Below are 16,465 nucleotides of genomic sequence, written 5' to 3'. Positions count from 1 at the left end.
GCTCGTCAAAAGGAGCCTTGGACCCCGCTGTCGCTTTCCGAAGGGCCCGTTTTTATACGTTGCCAAAACAACATGCGGAATATCTGGGCTACTACTGCGAAGTTTGTGATCTGTTAATGCAGCATTTTCGTCGGTATGCGTGTATTGTGTACGTTGGGGGGTTAATAGGGCGCCGTGAAACGAAATATACAAAAAAACGCTGGGTCAGCTAAATCGCGTGCTTTGTAGATGCAGCCTGAACGGTATAATGTTACCATACATCTTCGTCTGACGACAAATTCTTGCTTTGTTTGCCCCTTTTTTGATCTCGTATAGTCTATATCTATACGATGACGGCATGGAATAGCATTGATTGACGTCATCGACAAGTGTCGTAGAGTTTTTGGCTATTCCGTTTGTGCATTGGTAGATATCGATAAAAGAATATCTACAAGTTTTAACGATAACAATCAGCACCTTTTTGGTGGTTTTGTTAGTTACAGTGTAGGCTTTCTAGTTACCGCATCATTTTTTCACTAAGATCTACATTTCGGTATACCCCGACACACCGGTAAATATTTCAGAACGGAACACCCTCGATCAAAAGCACTTCTCTGATGACGTAAATAACTTTATTTTTAAGCCTTATCCGTCGATTCCGGCGGGGTGGGTCCCGGCGAGCTCAATACCATTACAAATGCTATCGAGCCAAGTCCCACTGTGTGACCATAGCCGAGCAGGCAACTTGGATTACCCGGCAATTAGGCTTGTCTGCCGACGCCAATTCACGGCGATATCAAAATGGCGCAGTGCAGACGCTTTCAAAGTCGTGATTCGGACTTGCGTTGGCGCCGAATTTTCGTGAAGCGCCTTGTGAAAGCGAAAGGGTTTTCGGCTAAAGAGTGCCACTTGCCCACGTCAGGCAACAGTTAATTTACGGCTTGCCTGAATGACGTGTGACGATTTTGGGCCAAACGCGATCATGTATTGTTGAATTCCCACAGCCGCGCCCATAAACACGGCCATTTCTCAAACAATGCATTAACGAACGTGTGGCTGACGAGCTAACTGGTAAAGGTGGCTTCAGCGAACGCTTTGCTGAATCATCATAAAGCAATATTCGTCTCAACCTTTTATGGCTTACGGCACCCCTCAAAAATAATAAGTAGATTTTCGGCACCCCAACCGGAATTTTCCTTCAGTATTTTGCTGAAATGTCACTATAAATGGAACTGGAACAACACACATCAACTCTACACATCGCATAGGAAGTTACAATTGGATTCATTGATCTATAATCTTACACAAAGATTTGTAAGAGATGAGCAAAAATCAGATTCTTAAAGATTATCAAATATCTCTCGGCACCCTTGAGCATTAGAAATGGCACCCCAGGGTGCCGCGGTTGACTGGTCTATGGTATAGCTACCTCTAACGATTCAGAACGCAGTACCAGAGTTTATTTGTCAGCGCAGAGAGGTTTGGGAAGAAATTGTTTAATGGGACAAACTTGCGACTTTATTCCAAGTTCATCAAAACATTCTGTTGCCGGTCGTCTGGCCCTTGTATCCATAAAATAGGCTCAAATGGTGGCTCACCCGAAATCAGGTTTTATCAACGGTTTGGCCGAATATAGAATGTAAAGCTAAAAGTGCTGCCTTGCATAAAAGTGTGAGTGTGTGTGTTCTAAATTAGGTTTATCGTCAAAATACGTGCGTTGCATTCAGTAGGATATGCCTTAATAACAGCAAACCACTTTGTCTTTAGCCAAAGTTTCAAAATGGGACGTAAACAAACGACTTCAGTCCCAGTTAAGTTAACAAGCCAAGGCTCCACAGATCCAGACATCATTGAAAGTCAAGTTGCACTGGAAGCCAATAAATAGCAAGTCAAGCCCATGTTAGATTAATGACTTCTACTCCAAATGCATAAAAGCGAAACTGCACAATGACGTATCAAACCTTTTTTACGTTTTAAGTTGAGTTTTAAATAAACCACTTTCCAAATAGCTATTTAGAAAACGCCTAGTTCTAAGTTAAGTCTTTATGTTTACTTTGATTGGCTGAGAAACTCAATTTGTTTTAAATACTTAACCGAACTGGCGGCCCAAGTAAAGAGGTTGTTCAAAACATGATTTTTTACCAGAATCGATCGAACAGTGAACACAAGATTGTGCGCCCTATACGCGAGACAGCCTTGTGTACTGCGGACAAAGTTTGTTTTTCAACAATCGGCCCCAAGTCTTAAGCGTCTCTTCCTGTTCGTTGTGCCTCGAGCGCAAAGGAGTTCGCCCCTAAAGCAACCCAAGTCATCAATCAAGGAACGTACTTGAATGAGACTCGGCCAATGCTCTGTTTGCCTTCGACTCGAGTTGTCAGCAAGCGCCACCACAACCGGGCGTCCGCCGACAAGAGTGAAGGGCCTTGAAAAAGCGGAGATTTTCACACTTAGGGCTAATTGATGTCCAACGATGCTTACTCAGCGGCGGCTTGGAAGGCCCGCTTCCGCCGTTCCAGGCTTAAAGCGACGAGCTTATCTTTAGCTTTAGCGCCTTGTGATCTCGATACACACGTGAGCGTGCGCGCATTCCGCGGCCAAGCACCTGAACCCTAACCCTGGCCTGGGCGCGACAAAGCGCACCTGTTGTGCCTCGCGCCTGTGTAAACCCGCCGACCGCCATTGATGCTCGTAAAAACGCGATTTGACTCGGGCCTTATCTGTTGGCTTTCGGCGATACGAGCGACGCGCGCCAGTCGATAAGGGAACCGCTTCGCGGATCGATCATTTCTTCCCGGACGGATTATGACGGAAAATTCGAGATTGCAACCGAATAATATTGGCAATTGGGGAAGCCTTTGTGCCGCTAATTGAGGGGCGCGGCGCGGCGACAAATAAACCGCTGTTGACTGTGGCTGTTTAGAGAGCTGTTGCAGTGACTCTAAAAAAATTAATAATTATTCAGGCGGTCGTGGTAAATTTTTAAGAACCAGATAGAGACCACAGCACCTCCATTCTCCCTACGCCTAAACGCCTAAATTTGCCCGAAGAAAACGAATGCAAGCTTTCCAATTTATATGTCAACCAGTGATTACGATTCCACCTGGCCATCCACAATATACAGCGCTGTTTGTTTAATATACTTCATGTCGACCAAGGTATAATATTCCTGTCTAGGGGTCAGTCAAGACGTATTGACTAACATTTTATTCTCAAGCTTTTAAAACAGTTTTCGTGTAAAGAACTTTACACCAGTCTTGCAGTCGCCAGTTCGGACACTCCTGGACACATAAGCTCGCTTGCTTTCCCACACTTTTTACCTTTGTGTTAAATATAGCGTCGCTGACCGGAAAAGCCATTAGGCTAGTTACGTCGCCACCTAAAATGTATTAAAACATAAACACCAGCAATCTTCTGCCATTTGCAATGCCGAGGGAATTCAAATCGTAAACACAGTGAACATTTTTAGGAAGACATGTAACTTCAGGGATGTAAAGAACAACGAATTGTGGTTTGAAAGTGATTCTTAAGCGTGTTTTGTTTAAACCAACCTAACGGGGCCGTTGACATCGTTTTGTGCTCCTCGTTTTGTCTCTTATTCCTCTCTCTTGTTTCTCGCTCGTTCGCTCACACGCGAAACGGTCGTTTCCTGCGAAATTGCAAAGCAAACTCATCGAACAGGCATTACATGGCACCCTGTCGGTGCTAAGTGCCCGCGCCGGATAAACACAAGCAGTCAGTTAAAAACTTTGAAGTGCAACAATTGCCATTCCGCGCAGCGGCGCCGGAGCGATTTAATTGCCAGCGCAATCGCCGCGGTCGGCTAATTGGTTTTCTCAGCAAACAAGCTAATAGATTGCATCTGGGCTTTTTCCGCCGACCAACATCGCAGCGACAAATTACCCGCAGTTTGTTAGCAAGGGAAGGTAAGGGTACTAGGGGAGTTCTTGGCCCCTGTGATAAATTAAAGGATAAAATAATGTTTATGTCGAGCTTGGCTCAGATGCAGGTCGAGTAAAACTTTGTTTCCGATGGAATTTTTATGCATCTGTTTTGAAACGTTTTTCTGGTAACATTAATCAAATAAAACTAATATCAAATTAGTTAATACGTTTGTTGACATCACTTTAAGGCATCAGTAAAATCGACAGGGTGTGAGATCTTTCAAGAGCTTCATAAACTTTTCAAAGTTATCACGGAGTAAACAAAGATTTCTATTGTTTGCTTGCGAGTAAATTAAAACCCCCTCCTCACCCGTAAAAGTTTATGCGGGCGCCTTAGCTTCCTGCTTGTAACAATCAATACAGCTGTCTCGATTTGATCGCAAAACAAGTTTTCTACCTGACCGACCGGACCGAAAAAAACAGCTGGTTGTGTTTTTGTACGTGTATCTCTCCCGATCGTACACCTGGCTGCTTCTTCTGATTTGGGCACTTTTGCGCACTCTTAAGAATTTATCAAATCCTTTGGGATTAGTTTTAAGAGATTAGCGAATGATGCCTGGCGTTATTCACGACCCATTACTCTGGAAACGGCTACTGTTGTTTTTGGGAGATAATGCAGCGATTCTTAAATATTACTGAGCGATTTTGAACGCAATATTAGTAGTTGAATTAAAAATGACCAACTTGTTGGTTTATATTTGACTTTACATTGACAACATGGGATACTGTTTCTGCATATTTTACTTCAGGGGTGGTGCGGTATACGATAGATCAGCTGGAAACGCGATTGTTCTCCACGCAGGGAATTTGATTTACAGCCGGGCTTTATTCAATTTTCCAATTGGAGAAGGAAATGTTTTAAGCAAACACTCGGTATTCTTTATATTCCCAGATGTTGTCTTATTTACCGGAATCCAACTTCATCCAACCTTAAAGTTCAGTATCTAATTAATGCTGTTTGTACATTGTGTATATTACTAAAACGCCACATAACCAGCTGTGGATTGATAATTTCGTTGTTTTGTAAGCCGACTAGGGAGAAATTCAACTACAGTGTATAAAAATGCCATTTTATTGCTTCTCATATAAATTAATTTACGAATTAACCAATTTGCAGACAATAAAAAATGCCAATCACCCAGTCCACATCTGGCGGGGACTTTCATAAGTCTTGCCCGCACACCTGTTCGCTGGATTCCTGCCTCTTCGCGTTGGCATCCAATAACAGGCGAGCGGTGGCATGGCATGGGTGTTTGTGTGCGAGCGACAATCAAAGCTGCAGCAGCGATTAAATATTTCCACAGCGCAAAGGGAGTCCCTTTTCCCAAGCCGGCGCACGTCTTCGCGAATTTTCGCGCTGCCGTCGGATCCTTTGATCCCGGGCCGGCCCTGTAAGTTCGCGGCTGCCAGATTAATGCGCCCTTTTAAAACGACGGCTACGGACAAGCCTCCCATTTGCCACACTAACATATTTTATGGGCGATAACAATAATACGGACGCAATAAGGCAGTTTCGAACTATTTGTTGCCATGAGATATCACAGGGAAAGCCGCTTTGAAGCCAAATACCCAAAAAGCACATCTAGGTCGCTTAAGTCATTAATCATTAGTGCGCGGTCAAAAAGTGTGCAGCAGTTGAGCTGCCGGGGCCAGCTGGTGGTGGACCGCCTTGTTTGCCGCGCAATAACTCCATTCAATGGACGGCCCGCCGCTGCCGTGTATGCACAAAACCGCCGGCATAATGGCTTCACATTGACCGATAAAGGCGCTTCTTTGCGGACCAATGCAGCAAAATTCGCTGGCTTAAACAGAGCGCGCCATACGACTATAGGCAAACCGTGATGTGCTATTAACAAGGGTTCGTGTGTTCTGCATTTATAATGGTAGTTTTTTCCCTTCTACGCACAAACGCGTTGACCTTAATTCTTCTTAAATCCACAAAGCTGTCGGACTTCGTAATCTGAATAAAACATGATATTTTATTGTTTTGTGAATATACCAATTTAAAATAAACGGCATAAGTTCATGTACCCTTAAAGAATTCTTAGCTATAGTTACTTGGATAAGGGACTGGTGGTTAATCATGAAAATATTACAAACTTAAAAAATGGATTTGTGAAAAAATTTGTGATACCACCAATAGGAATGTCCAAAAGTATTTTATTCCCATTCCGATATTGATACCTAGTATTATCGCAATCCGATACCAAATAACACCAATAATAAGCTCAAACAAGCAAAATATGCAATCTTGAATCGTTTAAAAAGCCTTTTTTGTTGTCAGGCCAACATTTGCTTTAGCATTAACAAGTTTTTTTTTACCTCTGTTAAATATATTTGATTTTAGTTGGTGCGTGGATCATGGCTGACATTGTTATGTCAATTCGGTATCGGATCAGCACAGATACCAACCTAGCATAGGACGAGTACCGATACTGCCATCTGGCATCGGATATTGCCTCTGATCCGACATTATTGGACATCCTTAATATCGCCTGAAACCGAAGGATACGACCATATCTTGTCCACTCCTTTAAAGTATGTATTTTAAGGATTTCGTAAACGAAGAACGAAAAACTTATCTTCATAAGAAACAGTATATGATCAGACTTTTAGCATTGTACGGTTACCCGGAATTTATCATTATCCGTTTAAAAAATGTTTGTTCAGGAAATATAATCTGGCTTTAGCGAAATATAATACTTAAGACTAAGATCTTCTGCGTAAATCAATTGTTAATCATTTTCAATCCTGTTTATGTTCACTTATCAACCACGACGGGTTGACAGGTAGAATGGATTCTAAAAGGAGACACCTTAATGTCATAATCCAGGATACATATATCGTTAATAGCGGCCACGTACTTCGCCTTATGGCCGATCCGATGAAATTGCAATGGGATGTTTCAATGAAAATTTTGCACAATTAAGACAAATCAACCAAAGAGTGATCTAACTTATTCGGCCCTCAAGCCGAGCAGTGTAAATAGCTTCGATGTACTTTCTTGCACTTATAGATTAAATACGCCGCAGATTTCCAGATAAGAGCATAAATCATAAACAATAGGTAAATAGTGTTTTTTAATTTAATAAAACTAACCCTGACATTGCCCGAACACATGCACTCACCCAACCCCAAACGTGCCCCTTTTGTGGTGTTTCAAAAAGTATATTAAAAACCAAATAACTGTTTGTGTTACTTGCGTAAAGTTAATTTTATTGGGCATCGAAAGTCAAGATTCGCATTTCCACCCATAAATACGCAAAATTTCCTTGATTGTTCAAGTAATAAGCGATATATTTGCATGTCTTCCTCAAGCGATATACTACCTTCTACCAGTAGGTGGTCATCTATCCACTGCTGGTCGTGAACGACGACAAAGTGAGGTTTAAACCCGGCTTTGTGCCATCCAAAGTATTCAGATCGGGTACGGGTTGCATGCAGCAGTTGTAGATCTTCCAGTTTAGCTCCAATGTGTAGGGCAACTCCAATTGAAGGATTTTATGAAATCTGTCCCAAGGCAAGCTGTGCAAACAGTCCTCACCGACCCAAAGAGTCGATCTTCGTATAGTAGTTCCGACTCCCGTTTAATCATAAAACGAAAACAAATAGAAATCGCCAAGGATGTCAAAGCTATAACCCTCTCCCCAAATTATTACACGCATTTTCTTATCTACACCAGCTGGGTCTTGACTGGCGCGCGTGCCATGTCCCGCCTAAGTACATTTTTTCGAGTAATAAAAAGGAAACATCGATTTACTGTAATGGCGAACACCAGAGCAATGCTAAAAAGGGCCGCATTACTATTTTTTTTAGTATTTATATACCTGAAATAATAATAATGCGTGTTTATTATTTCTGCTAAAATAAGTAACGCGCCGATTTCGCTCGAGCCCCGAAACGACGCTCGTTGCCCCGCGTCGTGTTTGCGTCACCTGTGATGTCATGTTTGTTTTCGCGAATCGCCAGCTGAATAAACACAGGCCAGCCAGCAGCGGCTGCGACCGGGTGCCCGAGTAGCACACGTTCTTTCCGTGCCCTCCCTTGCACAAAAAATTCGGACCTCCAGGCCTTGATTTGTAAGCAAGCAATTTGTCCTGAATTTTTTGTAACTCCATGTAGACTTTTCGAGATTGTCGCGTTTTCTTGCCTCGCGGATAATTAATCGACGAGGCTTCGAATTTATAGCTGTGATTTAACAAGCGTTTTGCCTCTAGGATATCGTTTACTTATGTCTCTTACGGAAAGGCCGCGGTATCGACACTTTGTTGCAACCTATACCAAGTCGTTGTTGACATGACTTAACCGACATTTTTCACATTGTGATTAAATATATGATAACCGTTCAGGATGACTTGCCTAAACAAAGACCAATCAACCTTATAGGCGAAATATATAATTCTGTAAATTAAAAAAAAATTTTTATGTTTTATTTGTTTTTATAAACAGTCTTAGATCAATTAACCTTATTGGGTTTTAAAAGTTTTTTAAAGAACGGCATATTGGTAATTGGGTTGTACTGTATTTTGTGAACACATGCCAGGACTCATATAACGTATTTATTTCTTAAAGTTTGCTTTATTGGTGATGGCGGTAACTTAGCTTGTTAATTTAACGACTTGCCTTATATTTGGACTAGAGTCATTGCCAAAATGACTGGTTTACGACCTGCTTGACGAACACATAAAACGCTGGACGAACGAATCGTGTTTGTCCCAAAGGCGCGTGTGAACTCGGCTATAAGTGCGACTTTCGACAACATCACCAAGAAATTCTGTGGCCAGAAGATTTCCCATCACTATAGACCAGGGTTTCTTAACCAGGGGTGCTCGCACCCCAAACTGTAGTTTATTTCTTTGCTCAGTTAAATGTAAACTAACTCACATTTTGGTATTGTTTTATTGTGTTAACAGTTACTTGTATAAAAATAAAATACAATATTTTTGTTATTTAAGCAATTTTAGAAGGGGGTGCGAGAATTGGTTGGTGATTTGAAAGGGGTGCGAAAACTTGTTGGTGATTTAAAAATTGTACAGCAAGGAAAAAGTTTAGCAACCACTGCCATAGACTGTATGGCGCATTTTGACGTAAGCACTGTACAATATATGCGGAAATCGTAAACGTTGCCAACGAGAAACCTATTTGTCATTTCGTTGACGTTTTACTGGCAGAGAGGAAATCTGCACCTGCTGGTTATGTCCAACATGACTTGTCTAAAAATGCTTTTAGGCACCGTTTACTGTAACAGCGAAAGCGCTAATGGATTTGATAACCAGATATCGGAGTGATGGAATAACCCTATAATGGCACCTGCTAACCTTTGTGGCTATTTATTTGCAATAGGTGCAAACATTCATAAACTGTCTTCCTGTCAAGTGTCGTTGATAAATTATAGGTGCGACATTTTAAAAATGCGTTTAAAATATTTGAGTAGGCCTAAGTTTCTCTTTACTTTAGTAACCAGGTTGACAGTATAATTACGAAGAAATTCATAGTCTATTAGTATCCCGAAAGAAAATCAATGACGCTCTGTCTCCACTTTAGAATTGGTTGCTATAAATACAAAATACTTTTAAAAGGATAGCTGAAAAGCTAAAAATGTGAAAAAGTTGACGAACAACTATAAACATCAAAAATAAATAAATATCACAAAAAATGACCGTTGTTTTTTTTTTGTTTCTACTTAGGGTGATATAGTTAACCGCACAAAACAACTATAACCTCACTGAATTTTAAAGTACTTGCTTATTGAGTATTGAAATAAAAAATGTCAAAAATATTTGGATCCTTGCGATATGTATCTTATAGTATTGATATTCCCCTACGAAAAATCTAGCACGTTAAGTCTGCAGAACTCATCCAATTTGGTGGCAAGACTTCTACGCCGACAAACAGCAGGAATTGCCGATTCAAAAACGATTCACTAATAAATCTCTCCACTGTTGCGGGGCCGTGTGTGTTCAGCTGGCCAGAAAAAGCGCCGGCAACTCAACATTAATAACACATAGGCCGGTGAAATAAGGCTACGTGCATATGCTCACGAAATATGCGATCTGGAATTCTGTAACCGCCTTCAAGACATCGTCGCACGTCCAGTCGTCCTGCAATACTTGAGAAACGTAAACAGCAGTACCCGGGATGACAAGCTGACTGTTTTTGTCGCGGGCAACAGGTGCTTCCCATCTCCCAACAAAAATGAGTCACTTAGACCTGTGGGGCTTATCAAACTTGTTCTAGGAACAGGTACAGACTTAATAAACTTTAGGGGTCTCGTACGACACACCTGCTTTCAAGTGCAACAAATATCGTAAGCTCATGTAAGGTGATTGGTATTCACTTAAATACAGAGCAAAACATGCGATTGCTCTAAACGTCCTTTTGAAATATGAATACATTTTGGACATGTCTTGTACACATATTGTCTAGGATTTTGTATTTGGTTCGGGTTAAAAAAAAATAATCTGGTTTTAGGATTCTACCTTAAATATTTTTCGCTCGTAATTTTAAGTTATCTTTATTTATGAACAATAGTAACATGAAATTGTCAGCTAAAAATGTGGGTCAACCCAGCAAATACAGAGAAACCAAACAAATAACAAGCGCGCTGTTGAGGCCTAGCAGCACTTAAAGTTTTCGTTGAGCGGCATCTTATGTGGTGCCTCCAGGAGCCTTGGTTGTCCTGTAGTGTCAAAAAACGTTCTTCGCGAGGACGCAATGGTGTGCAAAGGAGATTGTAGCACTCAAGGACGACGCATTTTTCGGTGTGATATGTTACAGCGATACTGTGAATTTCTTGGGCTTACTCGTTTAAACACACAACGATGTTGACCTTTAGTCATAAAAGAGGCCCTTTGCTATTTAGCCAGATATATCGCTGTATACTTTTTAATTCGACGATGGATCAGCACGCGTAGTTGCACTCTTCGGTGCGTAGTGAGTTTTCACAATACTGTCAGCTCCTCGCCATGATCTATCTCCGAAGTTTTGACTCCTTGTTTATAGAATGGTCAGCTGGTTAAGGATGAGTAAGTAGGGAAAACGTACAAGGAATAGTAGCATCGTACACCTGGCGTTGCATGAAAAAAGGAATCTTGATGATGGCTTTGGAGACTTCTGCTTGTTTTTAGTGGTAAAGCAACTGCGCCGTGCCTTTTTCCAGGATTATCATTTTGTAAGAAAACAACAAACGTTTTTTTAACAAAAAACTATTGTTCACAAACGTCAAAACGTTTCAGTACCGTGTTTCGCAGCGGTCACCTTCGAGACGAGTGTTGCCGCGGCTTGCCAAACGCGTAACAAAGTTTACATTAAAATTTACCTCAAAACATGCATATACCCACGCGCTTAAACTTTGAACGAGTTTCCCGCGAAGATGTGTTACAAGGCGTTCATGCAGCGGGCCGGCTGCAACAGTTCACGGTGGAAAAACGACAAAGCCGCCGTTTATCCGGCTTTCCGACGTAAAAGTAATACCCCGACGACGGCGTTATTTCGCCCCTTCCATCTTCGTCTCCCTTTCTTTCGCGTAAAGGCGCTGCGCGTAAAACGATAGGCCGCAATTACGCGTGAGCCGCGGCCTGCTGGCCAGCTGTCATAACGCGAGGCTGCCCGCACCTGATCGACGAAGAGGGACTAACCTCCTATTTTTGTCGCGCGCGCTCTCGCTACCTAATCCCCCTCACCTTCCGGGGGACTGTTGACGAAACCCTTCGAGAAGGGTGATTGTTTTTCTTGAAACCCTTTTCCTCTTTCGTTTTAATTTTTAGAAAGCTTTGCGAGATTTCCCGCCGGATAAACAAGCTCCTTGAACATGTGTAATACTGTAATGTAATACATTAAACAATCAATTTACTTCACCATGACTTGATCTAAGGCGTTGAGACTCATTTTAGCCTGGTTAAGTGTTTTTGTTGAACAAAATATTTCTATAAAGTGAGTTATAATTAAACATTTCTTAGACCTGAACAGCAACTGTGCGCGATCAAACGCCAGCTTAAACCTGACGGGTGCGCGGACACGCCAGCACTGATGGCGACACTTAAATTTGAAAAAACAACAGTCGAAAAACACCAGAAAGCGTTTAGCGGCCTCTGATGCCGGCGACTGAAGAGACCGTAACGCAAAACCTGGGCGTCTAATCTCGAGTGGAGATCTACCCCTATGCGCCGGCACGCCAGCTGTGCGACCGGAATGTGGTTCGTTCGAAGCCGCGCGCTTCGGCATAGCTTGTTGCGGTAAGACGCGCAAAGACGCTTGGCGGATCTTTGTGGACCTGATTGGACCCAATGCGTCCGAACGGGGTTGGAGGTTGTTTTGTTGTTTTGTTTTACCTATAAGCGTTTAACATTCTCAACGCATAAAAGCGGCAACGTGGATTTTGCCTTGTGGTCACCGAAATTACCGACGTTATAAAGAAGTTTACCAGTTGACAATGAATCAAATGTGATAATTTGATTTTTTTAATAGTTGCTAAATTTTACGGAATAAACGCCCTTTTCAGGCTTGATTAAATACTGTTTAAGTTAACCTAACACTAATTTAAAGCCATCCTATTTACAACAAAGTTCTCAATTAGGTTACTTGCAAAACAACTCAAGTTTCAGTCAGGAAAATTATATTGGCCAGTGCCATGTAAGTCAAATCAGCTTATGAGCAAGCAATTCGAAGTCAAATCATTGGCCTCCAGCGAGTAAAACCTGATCAGAGAATTTAGTAATTTTATAAAATTGCTATAGTTATGTTTTGCCGTCTAAACCCTTGTTGTTGAAAACTCACGATGATCAGTCACGTTTAACAAAATAGTTAACGGTAAAGTTTTGTTCCACATAGACAAAATGGATCAGTCGCACTTTGTCTCAAGTCATATCAGCCCACCCAAACGCGCAAGTCAAATAATATTTAGATTTCATCGCACCTAAAAAACACATCTGCGAAGATGTGGCATTAACGCTTCCCGCCGAACTGCAACCCCAAACAAATAACACGAAACATTAAATGTTGAGGCGCTTGACTGCCAAGCCCCGCCCATGCTGTTGTTAACAAATTAACGACGTCCCAATAACGAAGTTCGTATGTGGTCCTACACGCGAGAGTCGTTATCAAGTCAGCCATCTATGGGAAAAGTCCTTGCGGCCTTATTAAGCCTTCGCTTTATTCACTCGAAATGTTTTTTGGTGTATTTATGTGTATGTTGTTACACGTGGCCCGCCACTTAGGTGGGCTTTTGCTGCACTTACCGTGTTCTAAAGCTGAGAGGCTGATTTGTCTTATAAAAAAACACGAAAACGCGCCATAGCACAGTGGCGCAGGTGAACCAACACTTAGCCGACGATGCCCTTTTCTGCTGTGGGTGGTCCAACTTTCTTTGGCAAAAGCGAACATCTGTCCGAAACCTGACCGTTTAGATTTGTTTCGCAGCACGTTCGATTTCCCAACGTTGGATGATGCACGACAAATTTGCGGCCAAAACTGCAAGTGGAAGCGGTGCGCCACCTGTTCGATATCAAATAACACGCATACTTGCTGTTATTTTATCGAGGCTCACTTACGCGCCTGGTGTTGTTGACCGATTCTTCGGTAATTTCCTTGTCGTCGCTTGTGCGAAATAAGAGTGGCATGCCGCGACAAACGGCGACAAATCTCCCACCTGTTTTTGGTTTACAATATCGTTCGTTACGCTACCGTCGTCGTGAGAATACGTCTACAAATGATTCTTTTTTATGTTCTTTTCTTGTAAACTTGACTAAAAGACATGTTTTGCATGCAATATTTACCGTGTTTCATCCTTTATCAATACGTAAAAATGGCTGCAAGTAGTCAAGTAACATTATTTTCTAAATGATGTGAGCTAAAGGCTTTACGAGATGAGAGTGTGAATCCAAATTGCAGCAATTTGTGAAATAGACACTGCTGGCCGGAACTTAACTTAATTTTATATTCTTCGGTAGTAGTTAACTTCATGGTTTTTAAATTAAGCTTCAAAAGTCTTTATTTTCTCCCCTAAATACTATACGGTTCGCGGGCTGGGTCCGGCCCACCACTGCCCTTCCCACTTAAATAAGAAAACGTTCTAATTCCGACATATTATATTTTAAATAGAACAAAATAAAAATTAAAAAATGGCGCTAAAATTGCCCAAGTCGACACCCTTTTTCTTGACATTTGCATGAAGTTGTTGGGGTTCGACATTGCTTTCAGTTAAAGGCGAGTGTAAAAAAAGCAATATGTAAGTGAAGCGCCTACCTCCTGGTAAGTTAGACAAAAAGAAACCTGATAAAAATGCATTGCTTTTTACCTTTTATACTTATATGGAAAAACGAAAAACGTGCTGTTTTTTTTTAGAGATGTGTTGAACGATACTACATTATTTTATGACCTAATTTAAGTAAGGTGACACCATGTTTGGGAAAACGTCATCTTGATGACGCTACTTTTTTAAGCATTCTAGGTCTTATTAATTGTGTAACTGCGGCATACATTTGCAAACAACACTCGTGTTACAAAGATTATTATTGCTCTCTAAAAACGAGAAGGGATTTCCACGAATTTTGTACTTTTTCGGTAAAATTAAGTGAAATCACTGAACAACGATTTCAGTCTTTTAACGTAATTGCATGCACACCGTTGATTTGAACAAGATAAGGTTATATGGGGGAAATCATTGATGTTGGGGCCCATTTTACCAGCCATTGCGAACAGCTGTGCGTGGCGTAGATCATAATAAAGTCCCTTTGATTCGCTGTTGGCAGTCAAGCGAAAGCAAGCGAAAGATTCCGCGGTATTTTATCACGAATAATTCCAGCTTCACACGAGCGCTCAATCGTCGTACGAACAATGAATCGAGTCATTGTGGCGGGACTCGGCATCCCAGAGTTGATCCGCTCTTGCGCCGCTTAAGTGATGATTGGATTCGCCACCGCGATTGGATTCCACGGCCCTTTTTCGAGCCTTACATTGACAAATTCGAGGTGAGATTAGTGCTGTGAAATTGCTATTTGTGAAATTCGTAGGGCAAAAATAGAGAACGCTGTGTATTTTTGGCTAAGTGACGATAAACATAAGAGAATATTTGCATCACTTTTATGCTTGACTGGGGCCTCCATTCATCACGAAACTAATATGTTTGCAATTCTCGAATTACCGGTACACGCAGTTGCTTAATCGAAACAATAGGCTGAATTTTATTGCATGAAAATAGTTTTTAACCTTTTAGTATTCGTACGAAGGATGTTACAAATTGACGGAAAGTTGAACTATAAAGTTTGTATGAACAAATTTGAAATGTTTTTACAGTAACAGGTACTTTTTTTGTCTTTTATTTTCAAAAAAATAATTGTTGTTTAGTACTTGTTTTAAGTTTTTTTAGACTGAGTATATGGTGAAAATTTCAAATTTGGGACTGCCCGTAAGCTTTAATTATAATCTATATTAAGTGACGTCAAAATCAACCTACTTTTAAACAGTAGTGTATATTCCACAAAAATCGTGCGGCAAAATTGCAAACGTTAAAACAAACCTTCTCCCGCGCAGTACGCTTACAACACTCGCTGTGTGATTTCTTGTTTTTTCTCGACGAAGCGAGTAGCGCGGCAAAACAAGCACGACGGAACACAAGAGAAAGCGATCGCAGCGATCCGACGAGAAGTGAATCCCATTGTGCCGGGAGAAAGCGTCGCGTATAGCGCACCTGGGCACGACAGCTGTGACCGCTCAACTGCAAGCACACACACACGCACGTGCGCATACGTGCACGCATACGTATGAGCACCTACAACGAGTTGGCCAAACCAAGGCGCAAACGACAACATTGTCACATCGCTAGATGAAATAATGAAGTGAGAGGAAGCCTCCATGATCTTTATATAAAAAGGCACAACGCAAGATTTCAAGTGGTGCACTATACACCCCAGATATAACACAAGAAAAAACATGTCTGAAAAAGAAAAGAATTAAAGGTAGCCTACTTATGTTTATTTTCTCTTTATGTTTTTTTTTCAACTACTAACAGTATTCCTAGATTTTAATATTCCACTTATAAATAACCAGTTAAATCTATCCTTATATTCAAAAATGTCAACAAAGTATGGAATTTTTGTTTTTTTATGCTGTAAAATCCCTTCCTTTACAACTGTTTTTTGTCCGTATTCAATTATATAAATATTTTTAACATTAATAAACTACGCATATCACTGCTATAATATGCATAAATGGTCATAATTTAAGGGCCTAAAATTGGGTGGAAGATTTGTGTGGTGCGTTCAAATTTAAAGTGAAAGCTTGCGGATTGAAAAAAGTTCGCCCACCCTTGCGTTCCCCAAACGCTCACACACACACAAGCAATCTCAGGCTTGGGTTCGTTGCCGCCCAAAACGTTTACCACATCACTGAAGAAAAAAAATTGCTGTGACGAAGCGGATGCACTCGAGTACAGGCTTCACTGGACGCGGTGAATTGGCTCTGACGCAAACACGGGCTGTCGCGAGGTGACTTATAGGCAAAACAATCGTACCCCTTATACACGCGCGGAAGATAGGATCCCGACATCC

The sequence above is a fragment of the Ascidiella aspersa genome, chromosome 7, assembly GCF_963924565.1.
Source record: "Ascidiella aspersa chromosome 7, kaAscAspe10.2, whole genome shotgun sequence".
Classification (NCBI taxonomy): domain Eukaryota; kingdom Metazoa; phylum Chordata; class Ascidiacea; order Phlebobranchia; family Ascidiidae; genus Ascidiella; species Ascidiella aspersa.
This window is presented reverse-complemented; position numbering follows the sequence as displayed.